The 19,395-nt window shown below is 40.8% G+C and overlaps 1 protein-coding gene across 3 annotated transcripts in view; it reads left to right on the top strand.

Annotated features, from left to right (window-relative positions):
- LOC110256261 (uncharacterized) overlaps positions 1-18,446 on the top strand; it is a 32,037-nt gene extending 13,591 nt beyond the window's left edge. The window contains exons 7-9 of one of the 3 annotated variants that reach the window (XR_014823453.1): positions 2,334-2,599; positions 4,805-4,963; positions 17,469-18,446. The gene's annotated coding sequence lies outside the window, so the exon portion shown is untranslated. Of the gene's footprint in view, positions 1-2,333; positions 2,600-4,804; positions 4,964-17,408 lie in introns of all 3 variants that reach the window. The other 2 variants (XR_014823452.1, XR_014823451.1) reach the window with 2 other exon arrangements.
- Positions 18,447-19,395: the final 949 nt, after the last annotated feature.

Here is a 19,395-nt window from a genome sequence, read left to right as displayed (position 1 = left end):
CAGTGCCTGTACAGTGTAGGTGGCCTCCAAATACTTACTGAGTGAAAACAATAAAAGAATTAAACAATTTAATGACCCATGCCAAGATTATCCAGATTGCATGGAGCCCCCTATAACCCAAAATGCTACCCTTGAAAGATTGGGGAAAAAAACCCTCCTCCTTCATACAAAGGCAGAGGCTGTGCAAGAAAATGACTGAGCTGAATTCATTTCTCAGATATTTATTGAGTACCTACTGTGTGCATTGTTCTAGGATTGGGGATAAAACAATGAATAAGTCAGACAAATTTCCTGCTTTCATAAAACTGCTTTCCTCGTATCCTTTTTTTTTAAGCTGAAGTTTGGCCTACAAAAAGAAAAATTTCCAGTTACCTAGTTATCTGAGTTATCTAGTATAAAAAGTAAGGCATGGTAGAAGGTTCAGTAGCCCACCCCCTACCCCAATATGTTAACTCCACAACCTTCACTTCCCTAGAGCCCTTGATTATTTGCTTCATCGTTCCTTCCAGGGTTTCACATGGAGATTCCCACCTCCCCATTTCTTACTTGAACTGAGCAGATGACCCCTACCTTCTTCCCTTGCCCAACCTCATCCTTAGAAAAGCCTTTTCCTCTCTGAGTTTCTCTTGATCTATTCCCGGGTCAGAGTCCTGTGGTTTTTTGGTTTTTTGTTTTGTTTTGTTTTGTTTTGTTTTTTACCAGTGGTTTTAGGGATGTTTTGCTAGCCTGCTCAGTGTTAAATATCTCCAGCCAGGGCCTCAGAACTATGAGTATTTTCAAAAGGGTCACTGAATCCCCAGAGAAGTGTTCCCAAGGGTCCTAACTAAAGTCTGCACTGAACTGGCCCAATGGCTCAAGAAGAAAGGTGCTTCCTCCATCTGGTCCTCAGGGTATTGCCTGGGACCACACAGTTATATCTGAGCGGCACTTGGCACTCAGAAGGGCAGGGGCACAAGTGCACAGCTGCTCCTTACACCATCCCCTGCCAGTGCTCTCCACCCCCTTACCCCCCACCCCGACCCAGTCACCAGACAGCTGGAAATACATAGCTGATCACCCTCAAGTGACTGTGGTGGGAGATTCTCCAGCTTCCAGTTCTGCCTTTGCATATTCTGTAGCCTCTCAACTGATAGGCCAGTATTTTGAGTAGACCTAGCCTCACTTATAAGATAAATGACACCCGAAACACATGTTCCCCTGAAAAGAATCTTTCTGACCTCGGCATAGCAGTCCTCTTCCTCCTCCTCCTCCTCCCAGATCTTTGTCCTGAAAATGAATGCATTACACACAATACTGCAAATGAATCTTTTTAAGACTGAGGCCAACCCCAGTATTCATAGCAGCATTATTTATAAAAGCCAAGATATGTAAGCATCCTAAGTGTCCATCAACTTATGAATAGGTGAAGATGTGGTATATACACACATATATATATACACACAAATACACACACATAATGGAATATTACTCAGCCACAAAAAGAATGAAATAATGCCATTTGCAGCAACATGGATGGACCTAAAGGGTATTATGCTTTGTGAAATAATTCAAACAGAGAAACACAGGTACTGAATGTTATTATCATTCATGTGTGGAATCTGAAAAATAAGACGGATGAATGAATATAGCAAAACAGAAACAGCCTCACAGAGAACAAAGTGGTTACCAGTGGAGAGAGGGAAGGGGGGAGGGGCATGATAGGGGTAGGGATTTAAGAGGTACAAACTATAATGTATAAAATAAATAAGCTACAAGGATATATTGTATAGCACAAGGAATATAGCCAATATTTTATAGTAGTGACAGAGTGCAAGCTATAAAAATATTGAATCACAATACTGTACACCTGAAACTAATATAATATTGTATATTGGTTATACCTCAATTTAAAAATTAAGTTCAAAATCAAAAAATAATTGTAAAGACTGAGACCAAGAGCTCATACCCAAGGCACAGCAACTAGAGCACAAACAAGGTTTCAACCTCATGTGCTAATAGCTGAAAATAACACTCTTAAAATGGTCAGGAAAGTGCCCTACAGAGAATAGGCTGTAGAAGAAACCCAGGAAGAAACAGGACTCCAAAGAACAGGAATATTGCAGCTCTCCAAGTCTCCGTTTTCTGCCTTGGAGGGCCCTCTGCTTTCTGTATCCTCCTCAATCTTGAACATGCACTGCTAGCCCCTGAGGGATATCAAAGAGGTCTTTCTGTTAGCTGGGCCATCCAGGTAAGCACTGGATATAATAATGAATGAAACCACATCAACAATGTCAACAGAGCACTGGAAAAGGGCCTTTGTTCTGCCTTCACCGTCAAGTGTTCCTCTCCCGTAGGATCCTGTGAAGCCATATTTCAGCCAAGAACCAAGTCGGCAGGACCTTCAGGAAAGGAGAAAGGAGAGGGAGGGCATGGCTTCCTCCAGTTCCCAGCACTAATGGTTCAACAAGCTTGACATCTGGATAGGACCTACCTACCTGTATCCTCTGAATGGGTCTTTGTCAACAGTGATAAAAGCATCATGAGAAAAGCCCATCTCTAGATTGGGCCAAGTATACTTTTTCACCTTCTCAGAGGATTGTATTAATGAGCAAACTTCTAGGTAACTTTTGTATGTTCTGTGGAATGAAATTAAGTGAATCATCTGAATTTGCTTGCCTACCAATTCTATTTCATTATTTCTACTGGATGCTTGATTTTTCTCCTCTCATTCCCTTCTATGAGACTCCACCATGAGAAATAAAAGTTGGTTGGAAATAGACCTTTTTCCCCTTTCATCCTTCATGTTCTATCACATAGGACGGTAATGTAGCTGTCAAGTAGCCAAAGCTAACACCTCCATGATAAAGGTTCTTCATTCAGCAGCACAACAATCTTGGGAGCATAATTTGATCCAGTGCCTGCCACACTGTGTACCAAAGAATGTTAATAATACACTTCGGTGAGCATATGGGTGTCAGGATCTATTTTTTCAGGAATTGTGTATTTCTGCCAAAGTGTATAAATTTGGTGCACTGTAAGAAGTCCACAAAAGATATGTTTTCATTTAAATCCTTATTATATGAAAGTTGTATCAAACACTACTTTACCTACTACTTCTTAAAAACAAGCTTGTTGCTTAAATGAGACACGTGACTTGAAAAAATTGTATGAATCAGCAGCTACTGTCACAAATCATAGGTAATGCAAATGAAACCAAGAGAGTATTCCTCCTTCAGCCCCAAATAGCATATTTGGACTGTTTGCTGTTAAATTTTTATATTTCTAGGGCTGAGCATAGTGGCTGACCCATAGTAGGTTCTTTATAAAACATTTTTTTCCCAAAATCTCATAAAGAACCTCCTCTGTGCCACCATTGTGCTGAGCACCAGACATATTTAAAAGGATATAATTTCTAGACTTTTTTGGGTTTTTTTGTCTTTTGTCTTTTTTTTTTTTTTTTTTTTTTTTTTTTTTTAGGTCTGCACATATGGCATATGGAGATTCCCAGGCTAGGGGTTGAATCAGAGTTACAGCTGCCAGCCTATGCCACAGCCACAGCCACACCAGATCCGAGCCCCATCTGCGACCTACACTACAGCTCATGGCAACACTGGATCCTTGACCCAGTGATTGATGCCAGGGATCGAACCTGCAACCTCATGGTTCCTAGTTGGATTCATATCCACTGTGCCACGATGGGAACTCCAGATATGGCTTCTGATCTTAAGTAATTCAAGGTCAAAGACAAGAAAAATAGACGTAAGCACTTTTCAAGGAAAATATTTAAGTTTGGTTTTGAAGGATGTGTAGGAGTTTAACAGGTAAAGATAAAGTGGAAAGGCAGAGGGAACCACAAAGCCTGAGCCAGCAATATGAAACAGTGTGAGGTATTTGGGAATTTTGTGGCTTTACTGTGGGTAGGATCCTAGGAGCCAGGAGACAAGGCAGGGAGATAGATGGGGAGATAGACAAGATTCACGAGACAGGTGGAGTGGGCAGCAAAGATCTTGGGTACCACACAAAGGAATTTGAGCTTCATTCTCTGGCAATGAGGCACCTCTAAGCTCTAAGGTCATGAAGTGACTCAATTTGTTTTGTGGAAAACTTACTCTGGCAACAATGTGCAGGATCATTTTGGAGTAGAAGAAAACTGAGGCAGAGACTGTGACCTCAATTCAAGCAAGGGAAGTTGAGATCCTGAACTGTTCTGTTTGATCAGAACTGAGGGCATCATAAGGAAAGAGGGTGAGGAAAAGCTGGAAAATCTGTTGAGAAGAGGCTGTATGGCAAAGCCATTGAAAATGGGCAGTAGGAAGATCAATCTGGAACCAACCAGAAGAGACAGTATTTGCCTGGTCCTACTCAGATGTTTCTGGGGACCCTTAAAAGGGAACTATGCACACTGCTCATATTTTATATTGAGGCTCTGCCCCTTGTCAGCTCTGTGCTCTTGGTCAAGTCTGCTGCTCTCTCAATGCCCCAGATAGAAAAAAAAAGATACATGTGAGATGCAAAGGCAAATTATCCTTTACTAAGAGGGGAGTGGGTACGAATAAATCCCAAATATACTGAGCCAAGAAGAGAGATGAAATAGGTCAGCTTGGTTCCTCTGGTCACTTCTTCTCCTCACTCCTATCAACTCCTATTTCAGGTGAAATCCATCACCCAGCTTCCAAGCCTGGGAGCCAGCTCTCCTGGGGAAGTTACAGGAGATGTTGGGGTAGAATAGAAGGTTTAACATGCTGCTTGAACTCTAGACAGGACCCAGCTCCCTTTATTGTCCCAAGGAAACATTTTATCATCTCCTCTCACCCTCTTCCACCAGGGTCAGTCTAGAAAAGGATGAACATCAAGTGATCATGCCTTGGGATCTGATCCATCCCACATCCCATCTGTGAGCCCCGGAGAGATTCCAGGTTGGCCGGTGGTAAGGGCCAGTCCATATTGACACTAATTCGTGATGTCACCTTTTGAGTGATACTTGGTAAGTGCATCAGGAAATTTACTTTCCTTTCTTAAAAACTATTTTTCCAACACTCTAATGTGTAATGACTGCAAATATCTTTTAATAATTATATTTGCAACAAGGGTGGCATGGATATGATTGAAATAGCATTTGGCTGGGGACCTATTAGAATGTCCAAGCTTTTAGGAAGTGTCTTCCTGGACTGTGGGGTCAAACTTCATCCCTGAGGGTGAGGCTGGGGCAGTCCTTCCCTAAAGGGAACAAATGATCCCACTGCCAATTGACTTGGGCATAAATTCACTTTGGAGAGAAGAGATGATTTCCTTCAGTCAGATTAGAGCAGACTCGGGCCAAGATTCCGAGGTGTGGAGAGGTCCCAAGAGTGGATGTGCTGTCTGGTTCTGTCAGGGCAATGGTCCTGCATGGCCCATGAGGGCACCATGCTCAAGGAAAAGGACACAAATTATGCCTCTACTGTTGTGCAACAAGATGGCGCCACACTAGACAGAGACCAGAACCAGCTCAGTGGGGGACCTGGGATGGGCTTGGGCTTGGGCTTGTGCCTAAGTTGAGAGGGCCTGTGGCCATGCTTGAGGTGATGTGGTAGAGAGGAAACCATCTTTCCCCCACTGCCATGGTCAGACTTGGGGAAGACAGAGAACAGGGCCTTGGGGCCAGCATGTAGGGAGCTCTGGTTTGGAGCAGAGGTTTCCTGAGTAGTGAGAGTTTGAGACAGTAATTGTGTCCTTCAGCTTTCCTTGTGAGCAACCAGGCATTTGCATGTGATTAATTAACATGTTTCTTGGACATCTGGGGCGAAGGAGGGAGATGGCCTCAGCTGAGCAGCCGGGACAAGGAGTCACTGTAGTTTGGACCATCAGTCTGGGTGATAATGTTTTTACACAAAGCTGGGGACTTGCCATGTCTGTTACATAGGATTCTGTTGGCCTGTTTCTTGTGGAGGGAAAAAGTGATCAAATGGTTGTAGATTTTATTTTATTTTATTTATTTATTTTTATTACTCAATGAATTTATTACATTTATAGCTGTACAATGATCATCACAATCCAATTTTATAGGATTTCCATCCCACACCCCTAGCGCATCCCCCCACCCCCAAACTGTCTCCTTTGCAGACCATAAGTTTTTCGAAGTCTGTGAGTCAGTTCTGCAAAGAAGTTCAGTCTGTCCTTTTTTCAGATTCCACATGTCAGTGAAAGCATTTGATGTTGGTGGCTGACTTCACTTAGCATGAAGATTTCTAGGTCCATCCATGTTGCTAAAAATGCCGGTATTTCATTCCTTTTAATGGCGGAGTAATATTCCATTGTGTATATGTACCACATCTTCTTGATCCACTCCTCTGTTGATGGACATTTAGGTTGTTTCCATGTCTTGGCTATTGTAAATAGTGCTGCAATGAACATTGGAGTACATGTGTCTTTGCAGTCATGGTTTTCTCTGGATAGATGTCCAGGAGTGGGATTCCTGGATCAAATGGTAGTTCTGTTTTTAGTTTTCTGAGGAATCTCCATCCTGTTTTCCACAGTGGTTGTACCAATTTACAATCCCACCAACAGTGTACTAGTGTTCCTTTTTCTCCACAGCCTCTCTAGCACTTATTGTTTGTAGACTTTTTGATGATAGCCATTCTGGCTGGTGTAAGGTGGTACCTCATCGTGGTTTTGACTTGCATTTCTCTAATAATGAGTGATGTTGAACATATTTTCATGTGTTTTTTGTCCATTTGTATGTCTTCTTTGGATCTTCTGCCCATTTTTTGATGGGGTTGTTTGTTTTATTGGTATGGAGCTGTAGAAGGTGTTTATAAATTTTGGAGATGAATCCCTTGTCAGTAAATTCATTTGCAAAGATTTTCTCCCATTCTGTGGGTTGTCTTTTCATTTTGTTTAGGGTTTCCTTTGCTGTGCAGAAACTTTTAAGTTTAATTAGGTCCCATTTGTTTATTTTTGTTTTTACCGTCTGAGAAGATGTTGCTGTTGTTTATGTCAGAGAGTGTTTGGCCTATGTTTTCCTCTAAGAGTTTTATAGTATCTGGTCTTATATCTAGGTTTTTAATGCATTTGGAGTTTATTTTTGTATATGGTATTATGGAGTGTTCTAATTTCATTCTTTTACATGTGGCTGTCCAGTTTTCCGGGCACCACTCGTTGAACTGGCTGTCTTTTCTCCATTGTGTATTCTTGCCTCCTTAGTCATAGATTAGTTAGTATAGACTGTAGATGTGTGGGTTTAATTCTGGGCTTTCTATCCTGTTCCACTGATCTATATTTCTTTGTGCCAGTATGACATGGTTTCAATGACTGTAGCTTTGTAGTATAGTCTGAATTCTGGAAGCCTGATTCCTCCAGCTCCATTTTTCTTTTTCAAGATGTCTTTGGCTCTTCTGGGTCTTTTGTGCTTCCAAACACACTTTGAAATATTTTGTTCAAGTTCTGTGAAAAACGTCCTTGGTAATTTGATAGGGATTGCATTGAATCTGTAGATTGCCTTAGGTAGTACTGTCATTTTGATAATATTAACTCTTCCAATCCAAGAGCATGGTATGTCTTTCCATCTATTTGTGTCATCTTTGATTTCTTTCTTCAGTGTCTTTGTTTTCAGAGTACAGGTCTTTTGTCTCTTTAGGTAGGTTTACTCCTAGGGATTTTATTCTTTTGGATGCAATGGTAAATGGGATTGCTTCCCTAGTTTATCTTTCTGATCTTTCATTGCTAGTATACAGAAATGCCATCGATTTCTGTGTATTAATTTTGTATCCTGTGACTTCACCAAATTCATGGATGAGCTCTAACAGTTTTCTGGTAGAGTCTTTAGGATTGTCTAGGTATAATCTCATGTCATCTGCAAATAGTGATAGTTTTGCTTCTTCCTTTCCAATTTGGATTCCTTTTATCTCTTTTACTTCTCTAATTGCTGTGGCTAGGACTTCCAAAACTATGTTGAAGGGCAGTGGCGAGAGCAGACATCCTTGTCTTGTTCCTAATCTCAGCAGGAATTCTTTCAGCTTTTCACCATTGAGAATGATGTTTGCTTTGGGTTTGTCATATATGGCCTTTATTATGTTGAGGTAGGTTCCTGCTATGCCCACTCTCTGAAAGGTTTTTATCAGAAATAGGAGTTGGATTTTGTCAAAGGCTTTTTCTGCATCTATTGAGAGGATCATATGGTTTTTATTCTTCAGTTTGTTAATGTGGTGTATAACACTGATGGATTTGTGGATATTGAAGAACCCTTGCATCCCTGGGATAAATCCCACTTGATTGATGATGTACAATCCTGTAAATGTATTGTTGGATGAGGTTTGCTAGTATTTTGTTGAGGATTTTTACATCTATGTTCATCAGTGAAATTGGCCTGTAGTTTTCTTTTTGTGTGGAATCTTTGTCTGGTTTTGGTATCAGGGTAATGGTGACCTCATAAAATGAGTTTGGGAGTATCCCTTCCTGTGCAATTTTTTGAAATAGTTTCAGAAGGAGAGGTGTTAGCTCTTCTCTAAATGTTTGATAGAATTTGCCTGTGAAGCCATCTGGTCCTTGACTTTTGTTTGTTGGAAGTTTTTTAATAAAAGTTTCCATTTCAATTCTTGTGATTGGTCCATTCATCTTTTCTATTTCATCTTGGTTTAGTCTTGGAAGATTGTACTTTTCTAAGAATTTCTCCATTTCTTCTAGGTTTTCCATTTTATTGGCATATAGTTGCATATAGCAGTCTCTTATGATCCTTAGTATTTCTGTGATATCCATTGTTACTTCTTTTTCATTTCTAATTTTATTGATTTGAGTCTTCTCTCTTTTTTTCTTGATGAGTCTGGCTAAGGGTTTATCAATTTTGTTGATGTTTTCAAAGAATCAGCTTTTTGTGTCATTGATCTTTTCTATGGTTTTCTTCATTTCTATTTCATTGATTTCTGCTCTGATCTATATGATTTCTTTCCTTCTGTTAACTTTAGGTCGTGTCAGTTCTTCTCTCTCGAGCCACTTTAGATGTAAAGTTAGCTTGTTTATTTGAGATTTTTCTTGTTTCCTGAGATGGGCATATATTGCTATGAACTTTCCTTTTAAAACAGCTTTTGCTGCATCCCATAGGTTTTGGAGTGTCATATCTTTGTTGTCATTTGCTTCTAGGTATTTTTTAATTTCCTCTTTGATTTCTTCAGTGATCCATTGGTTGTTTAGTAGCATGTTGTTTAGTCTCCACTTGTTTGTGTTTTTTGCAGTTTTTTTCTTGTTGTTGATTACCTGTCATATAGCATTGTGGTCAGAAAGGATGCTTGATGTGATTTCAATTTTCTTAAAGTTACTGAGGTTGGATTTGTAGCCCAGGATGTGATCAATCTTAGAGAAAGTTCCATGTGCACTTGAGAAGAATCTATATTCTGTTGCTTCTGGATGGAATGTCCTATAAATATCTAATAAGTCCATCTGGTCTAATGCTTCATTTAGGGCCTGTGTTTCCTTATTGATTTTCTGTCTGGATGATCTGTCCATTGTTGTAAGTAGGGTGTTAAAGCCCCCCACTATGATTGTGTTATTGTTGATTTGTCCTTTTAAAGTTGTTAGCAGTTGCCTTATATATTGTGGTGAACCTGTGTTGGGTGCATAGAGATTTAAAATTGTTCTATCTTCTTATTGGATTGATCCTTTGATCATTAGGTAGTGGCCTTCCTTGTCCCTTCAAATAGTCTTAATTTTAAAGTTTATTTTTTCTGTTATGAGTATTGCTACTCCAGCTTTCGTTTGATTCCCATTTACATAGAATATTTTCTTCCATCCTCTCACTTTCAATTTATTTGTGTCCCTAGAAGTGAAGTGGGTCTCTTGAAGACAGCATATATATGGATCTTATTTTTATATCCATTCGGCCAGTCTTTGTCTTTTGGTTGGGGCATTTAGTCCATTAACATTTAAGGTAATTATTGATATGTATGTTCTTATTGCTATTTTATTAATTACTTTGGATTTGTTTTTGTCACTCTTTTTTCTTCCCTTCTTCTCTTGTTCTCTTCTTTTCTGGTTTGATGACTATCTTTAGTGTTATATTTGAGTTGATTTTTCTTATTTTTTTGTGTATCAATTGTAGATTTTTGGTTTACAGTTATTCTGAAGTTTTGATATAAGAGTCTATATATACGTGAGACTGTTTTAAGTTGTTGGTCTCTTAATTGCAAGTGCATCTCCAGTGTCCTGCATTTGTACCCACCTCTTCTCATGATTCCTGATTTTGGTGGCATAATTGTGCATGGATGATTTCGTATCTTTACTGTATGTATACTGGTGAGCCTTGTCATTTGTAATATTTTTGTTTCCTGTTACTGCCTTTTCTTTTCTGCCTAGAGAAGTTCCTTTGGTATTTGTTGTAACGCTGGTTTAGTGTTGCTGAATTCTCTCAGCTTTTGCTTATCTGTGAAGGTTTTGATTTCTCCTTCAAATCTAAATGAGAGCCTTGCTGGGTAGAGTCATCTTGGTTGGAGGTTTTTTTCTTTCATCACGTTAAGTATATCATGCCACTCCCTTCTGGCCTGCAGAGTTTTTGCTGAAAAATCTGCTGACAACCTTATTGGGGTTCCCTTGTATGTTACTTGTTTCTTTTCCCTAGGTGCTTTCAAGATTTTCTCTTTGTCTTTAATTTTGGTCAGTTTGATTAATATGTGTCTTGGGGTATTCCTCCTTGGAATTTTATAATGTACTCGTTGTGCTTCCTGGATGTCGGTGAGTGGTTCCTTTCCCATGTTAAGGAAGTTTTCAGCTATTATCTCTTGGAATATTTTTTCTGTCCCCCCCCCCCTTCTTCTTCTTCCGGTACCACTATAATATGGATGTTGGTACATTTAACATTGTCCCAGATTTCTCTGAGACTCTCTTCATTTGTTTTCAATCTTTTTTCTCTTTTGTGTTCCACATCAGTGATTTAATCTGTCCTCCACCTCGCTTATTATTCTGCCTCCTGTATTCTGCTGTTAGCTGCTGTTAGTGGAATTTTATTTCAGTTATTTTGTTTTGCATCTCTTCTTGTTTCAGTTTTATATCTTGTATCTCTTTGGTCAGTGTTTCCTGTAAGTTATCCATTTTTGACTCCAATGTCTTGCATCATCTTCAGCATCAACAGTCTAAAGTCTTTCTCCTGGAGGCTGAGAATCTCCTGATCACTTAGCCAATTTTCCAGGTTTTTTTTTCTTTCTCCCTCATATGAGTTATATAGTTCTCTGTCTTTTCATTTTTATAGGTTTTTGGTGTGTGTTGACCTTTTTATAGATAATAGAGTTGTAACCTCTCTTACATCTGATGTCTGCCTCCTTGTGGCTGAAGTTGGTACAAGGGCTTGATGTAGGCTTCCTGATGGAAGGGGCTGATGCCTGCCCACTGGTAGGTGGAGCTGATTCCTATCCCTCTGGTGGGTGGGGCTTAGTTTCTAGATGGGATTAGAGGCAGCTGTGTGCCTGAGGGGTCTTTAGGCAGCCTGTTTACTGTTGGGTGGGGCTGTGACCCCACCTGGATTGTTGTTTGCCCTGGGGCTTCTCAAAGCTGATGAGTGGGGCCAAATTTTCCCAAAATGGCCACCTCCAGAGAAAGGCATGCTGCTGAATATTCTCAAAAGCTTTGCTTCCAATGTCCTTCCCTCACAGCAAGCCACATTCACCCATGTTTTCCCAGGAGGTCCTCCAAGAACTGCAGACAAGTTTGACCCAGATTCCTATGGATATTTTGCTTTGCCCTGGCACCTAGTGCATATGAAAGTCTGTGCGCCTTTTAAGAATGGGGTCTCCATTTCCCCCAGTCCCGTAGAGCTCCTGCACACAAGCCCCACTAGTCTTCAATGCCAGATACTCCAGGGGCTCTTTCTCCCAGTGCCAGATCCCCACACGTGGGAGTTTGATGTGGGGCTCAGAACTCTCACTCCTGTAGGTGAGTCTCTGTGAACCAATTAGTTTTCAGTCTGTGGAGCTTCCCACCTGGGAGATATGGGGTTGCTTATATCATATAATCGCTCCTCCTACCTCTTGATGTGGCCTCCTCTTTGTCTTCTGGAGTAGGGTATCTTTTTTAAGGTTTCCGGTCCATTTGGTTGAAGATTGCTCAGCCTTTAGTTGTGAATTTTGTTGTTTTTAGGAGAGAAGTTGAGCTCTAGTCCTTCTATTCTGCCATCTTAATCCCATCTCCTAGATTTTAGATTGTCTTACCTGTTTAGGGAAAAAAGCAACTGGTGAGTTTTATGAAGACTTAAATTCTAGTTTGTTGGAAGCTGTAGTGGGTTGAGTTCTGAGTCTTACAGCCAATACCTGCTAATGTGACCTTCTCGATTGTAGGTCTTTGCAGACATAATTAAGTTAAGGGTCTCCAAATGAGACCATCTGAGGTTTAAGGCAGATCCTAAATCCAATGACTGGTGTTCTTACACAAGAAAGGAGAGGGTCAGTGGTTATGAACCAAACTAGTATCCATGAGGATGTGGGTATTATCCCTGGCTTCAGTGGGTTAAGGATCCGGCATTGCCATGAGCTGTGGCATAGGTTGCAGATGTGGCTCGGATCCCACGTTGCTGTGGTTATGGTGTAGGCCCACAGATGCAGCTCTGATTCGACCCCTAGCCTGGGAACCTCCATATGCCTTGGGTGTAGCCCTAACAAGAAACAAAAAAAAGAGAAGGGAGAAAGGAGCGCACACATAGAGACTCATGGGCAGAGGAGGCAGAGACTGGAATAAGGTGGCCAGAAGCCAAGGAATGCCCAGGGCCACCAGAAACAAGAAAAGGCAAGGAAGTTTTCTCTTTTAGAGCCTTTGGAAGGAACACACCCCTGCCAACACCTTGATTTGGGATGTCTGGCCGCCATAACTGTAAGAGAAAAAGTTTCTGCTGTTTCAAGCTGCTTGGTTTGTGCTAATTTGTTACAACAGCCCTGAGAAGCCATTGCCAGCATGTTCAGTGTTTGCTGGTATCAAGTGAAAATGGAGTTATGGTTGTATGCCCCTTTCTCTAATGCAAGATTCTCAAAACCTGTTCAACAGCATGTGACTGAGTCGTTAAATGTTGTTCTAAGGCAACAGCTCTTAAGCTTGAATGCACCTTAGAAGGCTCATTAAAACAGATTACCCAACTCCACCCCAGAGGTTCTGATCCAGGAAGTCTGCAGCGGGGCCTAAGAATTTGAATTTTTGACAGGTTTCCAGGTGATGCTGCTGCTAGTTTGGGACCATACTTTGAGAACCACTGAGTAACATTACAAGCCACCCCCCACTCCCATTCCACATCCCTGCCTCCCCTGCAAGTGAGTGCGTCTGATTTTAGAAACTAGTGGCTATTTGGGGCAAAGAATCCCACTTGGGATAAATGATGGAAAGAATAAAATTTGTTTCTGTATTTTCCCATGGTTTACAGGGGGTCAGAATTAGAAATCAAATAATCATTATTTTTTTGTGAGCTATAGTGCCTCTTCTCTCAATTGATCTCTGCCATTTTCGTCAGAGTGTACACAAGTCCATGCACTGATCTGGTGCTTAGCAGGCAGCCCATCTGTAGTCTCTGGGGCAGTTGTGAATTCCTATGTAGTCACAAACTTGGTTGGAACTTCTGGGTATTTTTCTATTACACTGGACCCATCTTGTACAGTACTTCCTTCAACCCAGCCTCTTACTGCACCTCTTACTCTGCCAATGAGGATAACCTAGGCATCAGTAGCTTCATGCAGTCATAGTCTGACACAGCCTCTCCTTGGGTTTCTTGACCTGGAGCACTGGCCTCTTGCTTCCTGCCCTGAGTTTTTTCTCACACCCTGAACACTCAACCCAAGGTGAACAGTGCAAGAATACTCATGAAGTCAGTCATTCTTGATCTCAAGGAACTGAGCTTTTTCAATTCCTAGGTGGACAGTCCCAGCTTCTCATTAAAATGGCTTCTCAAAATGTCCTGTGGGATTATTTCTTGCACATATAGGTATCTAACTAAACAACTATTCTTAGTATAGACTTTTCATTTCTTCCTTGTTTACCCCTCCATCCTTCACTCCTGCCTCCTAGGACCTAAAGAAACCTACTTGCACTGAAGCCTTTGGCTTGGGCTCTGCTTTTCAGAGAACCCAGGCTAAGATACTGATCTGTACCCTTCTTCCATTCCACCTTTTGGAGGTTGATGCAAGTCTAAAGATGCAAAGTGCAGATGTGCATATAAAATGCATAGTGTCTGCTGAAGGGAAGGTGGAAGTTTGTGGGCTTCTATTGAATAGTTTTGACATACACAAAAATGGAATTTCCCTGAAGGGGATTTCATGGATGTGGGCAAAAAAGCTGAACTACTCCCAGTCTGCTACTCTGCCTAGAGAAAAAGACCTTGGATTTCCTTCACTGTTTTCATCAGAGGGAGGTCCTTTATTGGCTTAGGAAGATCCCAGGAAGGTTTGGAGTTCATCTGTGCTCACAAGTTAGCTAATTCCCAAAGGTAGACCTTACTGTTTGTTCTAATTGAATGCCATGCAAATACTTAGGCTTAGGCTTTTTTAGCCTCTGAAACTCCTAGACATGTATAATAACTTAGTTCAGTGTTCTCCAAAACTATGGGCTCCAAGTCTACTGACTGACTTTTCCAAAATCAAAAAAATCAAAATTGCGGTAACATATAATTGACGTAAAATATACCATTTTAACCACTTTTAATTGCACAGTTTGGTGGCCTTAAGCACATTCACAATGTTATACAACAATCACTACTCTCTATTTCCAATCCTCTTCCTTTACCCCAAACTCTATAACCATTAAGCAATAACTCCCTGTTCCCCCTCCCTGGCCCCTGGTAACCTCTCCTCTGCTTTCTGTTGTCCAGTCCAGATTTTTCATCTAAGTGGAATTGTGCGCTATTTGTACTTTTGTGCCTGGCTCATTTCACTCAGGATGCTGTCTTCAGTGTTCATGTTGTGCTTTGTGTCAGAGCTGCCTTCCTTTTTATGGCTAAATAATATTCCACAGCATGTATAGATATCACATTTGTCATTCCATTCATTTTTTGATGGAGATTTGTATTGTTCCCCCCTTTTGGATATTGTGAATAATGCTGCTTAGAAACACAGGTGTAAAAATGTCTGTTTCAGTCCTAGCTTTTAATTCCTTTGGTTATGTTGCCTTGAAAAAATATATGCACAACCTAAAAAGTTGAGAGTTACGTTTTTAGTTGGGGCAAAATGAGGACTATAGCCAAGGAGGTAGTGTTTCGGATACCTCTGAGAATGTGCTCCAGAGAGGTGGGGGGATGGGGGAGGTACATGCAGCCATGCACCCATTTTACAGAAGGTTGCTGCTAGTCTCATGAAGGTAACTGCTAGTCACCTAGGAGCAGATGTCACCATGGTTTTTCTGAACAGTGTGAGGTGATACCTTATTGTAGTTTCGATTTGCATTTCCCTAATAATTAGTGATGTTGAGCAGTTTTTCATGTGTTTTTTGGTCATCTGTATTCTTTTTTGGAGAAATATATATTAAGATCTTCTGCCCAATTATTTATTGGGTTTTTTGTTTTTTTAATATTGAGCTACATGAGATATTTGTACATTTTGGAGATAAGACCCTTGTCAGTTGCTTCATTCGCAAATATTTTCTCCCACTCTGTGTGTTGTCTTTTTGTTTTGTTTATGGTTTTCCTTTGCTGTGCAAAAGCTTTTAAGTTTAAAATTCAGTGCCATTTGTTCACTTTTGTTTTTATTTTCCTTACTCTAGGAGGTGCACCCAGAAAGATAATGCTGTGATATATGTCAGAGTGTTCTGCTTATGTTTTCCTCTAGGAGTTTCATAGTATAGTATCTGTCCTTACATTTAGGTCTTTAATCCATTTTGAGTGTATTTTTGTGCATAGTGTTAAAGAATGTTCTTTTTTTTTTTTTTTGTCTTTTGTATTTTCTAGGGCATTCTAATTTCATTCTTTTACTTGTAGCTATCCAGTTTTCCCAGCTCCACTTATTGAAGAGATTGTCTTTTCTCCATTGTGTATTACTGCCTCTGTTATCATAGATTAGTTGACCATAGGTGTATGGGTTTATCTATGGGCTTTCTATCTTGTTCCATTGATCTATATTTCTGTTTTTGTTCCAGTACTTACTGTTTTGATGACTGTAGCTTTATAGTAGTGTCTTAAGTCAGGGAGCCTGATCCTTCTAGCTCTTTTTTTTTTTTCCCCTCAGGATTACTTTGGCTATTTGGGATCTTTTGTGTCCATACAATTTTTTAAAATTTTATTATAGTTCTGTCATATAGTAATTGAATATCTAACTGTTGAGGAAATATACAGTTTTCCATAGTAGCTGTATAATTTTTCCTTCCCACAACACAGAAGATTCCATTATCTCCACATCCTTGCTGATACTTATCACTTTCCATTTTTTAAAATAATAGCCATTCTAATAGCCTCATATACCTAATGGGCATGAAATAGGTGTTAGGGAAATGAAATGACTAATTAGGGAAATTTCAAACAAATTCACATTCCTTAACTCTACCTTCGGGTATCTGGGTTGGCTCTGGGGTTGGGCCATAGACCCAGTACAGCCTCCGACCTACTCTAGAAATCTATTTTTATAATTTTCCAAAATGTTCATCCATATGCTTCATAATATGGAACTTGCTCCACTTTTATACAGTGTTAATTATTTTTCTCCTAATCAAAATGTGTGTAATTTATAGCCACTGACATAGTCAGTGGTATGTTTCCACTGCCTGAAGTACACCATTTTCTCACCTCTGCTTCACCTGGCTCCTTCACTCTATGGCTCTTCTTCCTGAAAGCTTTCTCAAACTATCACTCTCCCCAGGCTGAGGCTGGAGAAGCCTAACATCCTCATGTCCCTCTAGCACAGTGTTTCCATATGTGTTATAATTTCCTGTTTACTTGTCCATCAGTGCTACCACACTCTGAGTTTCTTAAAAGCTCACAGCTGTCTACAACCCTGTTCCTTGATGTCTCCCTGCTGCCCCAGGCATAAGGTAGGCACTCAGCAGACAGAGGTTGAAGCACCTGTTGAAAAATATGCTCAAGGAAACACTCTGGGTTATGCTTTGGTATCAAATTGTTATGCTTTCAAAAAAAAAACTGTTATGCTTCCTAGCTTTGGCAGCCCCACAATCAGCAAGAAAGAAAAAGGATTTATTAAAACATAGATAGTCCTCAAATCAGGGGATGGGCTCTTAAACCAGTGAGAGGTGTTATCTGTAAGCAAAGGGAGCTAGAGAAGCTACTGGATTGCTTTCTCTCTTCACCCCTTTCCTTCCTACACACTTACTACAGATACATACAGTTTGCTCAACCTCAACTTTCTTTGTGAAAAAGAAAAACAAAGCACCTCAGGGTATATTTAAACAGGAATGGAGTTCCATTTTTACTTGTGCATTTTACCTACAGCATTGGAAAAAAAGTAATTTTGTCCCAATTAGAGTAGATCTTTTCAACTGCTGACACATGTTTATAGAGCATCTGGATATCATCTGATTAGCATCTGGTCTAAGGCTGTGAGATACTATCTCTGGAGGTCTCCCATGGAGAAGGAAAGACATAAACCTGCATTCATTTGGACCATCTGGGTGCTGACATCTGCTGGGCCTCCCATCCTCCAACACTTGGCCAAAGTTCGTCTGGAGAGAGAACGTCACCCTAAACTCTCAAGATCCCACAGTAATTGGAGCAGAAAACCAATGTCAGCACTGTGGGTGAGTAAGAGAATCCTAACAGTTTTCTCTCTTCTTTTCCACTGCCTCTGATATAGCCGGGATGGAATGCATCACATATTCTAGAGACCGCCAAGTATCAATAATTGATAGGCTTCCCCTGCCCCAGCTATAGACATTGTTGCCAGCACATCGGTTTATGGACTCCCCATTCACCTTCGCTCTGTGCCCTCAGATAAAGTTGCATGATAACTTTCTTAAGAGTTCCCTTCCTAAGTTATGTTTTGTTTCGTTCCTTTACAAGGCACAGCTTTAAAGGAAAATAGTTTCATGAAGTAGAATTTGTTTATCTTGTGTGTGTTAGTTTTTGTTTTTGGTTGAAGTAATTCCAGCTGGTATCCCAAAATGGAAACAAATGGGCATTTTCTCCCTGCAAATGATTATTTATTGATTTTTGGTTAATACATTCCACTGAACTGCAGATGTGGGAGCAGCCACTTGACATTCATCACCCAGCTTAGGACAACTAAGCTGGGAAGGCTCCGAAAGGCTCTTCTGGTAAGAAAGAAAGAGGAGTTCCCGTCGTGGCGCAGTGGTTAACGAATCCGACTAGGAACCATGAGGTTGCGGGTTCGATCCCTGCCCTTGCTCAGTGGGTTAACGATCCGGCGTTGCTGTGAGCTGTGGTGTAGGTTGCAGATGCGGCTCGGATCCCGCGTTGCTGTGGCTCTGGCGTAGGCTGGCAGCTACAGCTCTGATTAGACCCCTAGCCTGGGAACCTCCATATGCCACAGGAGCGGCCCAAGAAATGGCAAAAAGACAAAAAAAAAAAAAGAAAGAAAGAGATGGGGTGGGTGCCTTTAGCATTGATAAGTGGCTAGGTGGGCAGGATCTGAGATCATCCTAGATTCATAATTTTTGTGATGGATTTGAGGAGACAGGGTGGCTTATACACCTTTGGTTGGGTCTCACATAACCTTTACATATTTAAGTCTAGTAAGGCCAAACAAACACACTGACTTATGTTATCAATCCAGGCAAATAAAAGTTTACCGAATGCCTCTAATCTATCAAGCACTAGAAGGCCTGCCGAAGGGAGCAGGCCCAACATGTTCCCTTGTCCTGACTACGATAGAGTCTTGCGAGGAAGGCTGGCCATCAGAGATGGTGATACACATCAACATGCTATTCTGAACCATGGAGAGGTTGCGAATGAGCATGCAGACCCAAGAAGGATGGGGATGGGTAGATGCTCTGACTGGGGTGCTGAGAATGGCCTCCTTGAGTACCTGACATTTAATTTGATGCTTGGAGGTATCAATCCATTGGAGGCATAGAGTTCAAGGCAGGGGCAACAGTTTATGCAAAGGTGGGAAAGAGCCTGGCACATTCAAGGAACTGAAATAAGGCCAGTCTAAGTGGAGCAAGAATGAGAGCGAGAAGGTAGAGGATGAGACTTGGGGGTGACGGAAGTGGAGGGCAGTGCCGAATCCCATGCACATTTTAGGCCTTCCTGAAGCTTATGGTCTTATCATGAGAACAAATGGAAGCTCATAAAATTGCTTAAACTGAGGAGGATAGTATAATCCAATTTAGAATCAATGGTTGTTTGGAGAATAAATTGTAGGAACAATAGCAGAAGCAGGGAAACAAGTCAGTAAATATGAAACAGACTGTTAATTGCCCAGTTAATAACGATTTTTATTTTTAAAATAAAACTCTTGATTTTAGTCTAGTTGGTGATGTAACTCCATTTTCCTAACCCCTTGTAGCTAGGATTGGACAGTGAGA

This window comes from Sus scrofa, chromosome 13 (assembly GCF_054392235.1).
Source record: "Sus scrofa isolate SSC_HxYL_T2T_F1_AM1 chromosome 13, Sscrofa_HxYL_maternal_Yorkshire_Landrace_v2.0, whole genome shotgun sequence".
NCBI classification, from domain to species: domain Eukaryota; kingdom Metazoa; phylum Chordata; class Mammalia; order Artiodactyla; family Suidae; genus Sus; species Sus scrofa.
Note: the sequence above shows the minus strand (reverse complement) of the source record. Positions and strands in the feature narration are given on the sequence as shown.